Source organism: Silene latifolia, chromosome 4, assembly GCF_048544455.1.
Source record: "Silene latifolia isolate original U9 population chromosome 4, ASM4854445v1, whole genome shotgun sequence".
NCBI classification, from domain to species: domain Eukaryota; kingdom Viridiplantae; phylum Streptophyta; class Magnoliopsida; order Caryophyllales; family Caryophyllaceae; genus Silene; species Silene latifolia.
Genome location: NC_133529.1, coordinates 91,625,751 through 91,626,449, shown reverse-complemented (window position 1 = coordinate 91,626,449; position 699 = coordinate 91,625,751).

The window sequence follows — 699 nt, the reverse complement described above, 5'->3', positions numbered from 1 at the left end:
TTTATTAAAAATCGATAAACCGCAACATTGTTTTTCCGGGAAAATTTCGAAATTTTTAACCTAAGATTTTGAACATTATGACTGTCATGGTATTTTTCCAGAATGTTCATGAGTTTAAATTTCAAATTTTGAATTTATTTGAAATTTTATGATTTATTTGAAGTTTAATAGCTTATTTTTGTAATTTTGGTCCATTTATGAACAATTTTGTAAATATGGGTTAATTATGGTCAAATTATTAGTGAAGACTAAATTTTGAGTCCTAAGAGGTTAGGGTAATTAACTTATGCATAAATATGAGTTTATGTATTTTTGTGATTATAAAAATGTTGAAATCACGCAAATCCGTAAAAACCAAGTAATATACGATATTGGCTAATTAAAGGCGATTTAGCATAAAATTGAGCATGTTCATACATATTATTATGCTGCATTTTCTTTATGATTGTCATAATTTTAATTTATGTAATTTTTGAATTATGTAATTTTACTTAGTATGGCCTTAGATTTAATTGGTATTTCCCGAAATGTATGGGAATATCGATTCGGTTGTAATTTTTATTGTGATCTCGTATCACCGTTTTGTAATTTAATAGATTTATTTTATTTTAGTTACAAATGTATAATAGGAAATTATGTATTTTATTATGTAATTTTATTCATTCCGGAGTTCCCAAAGACAGATTTCTTCAAGAATGG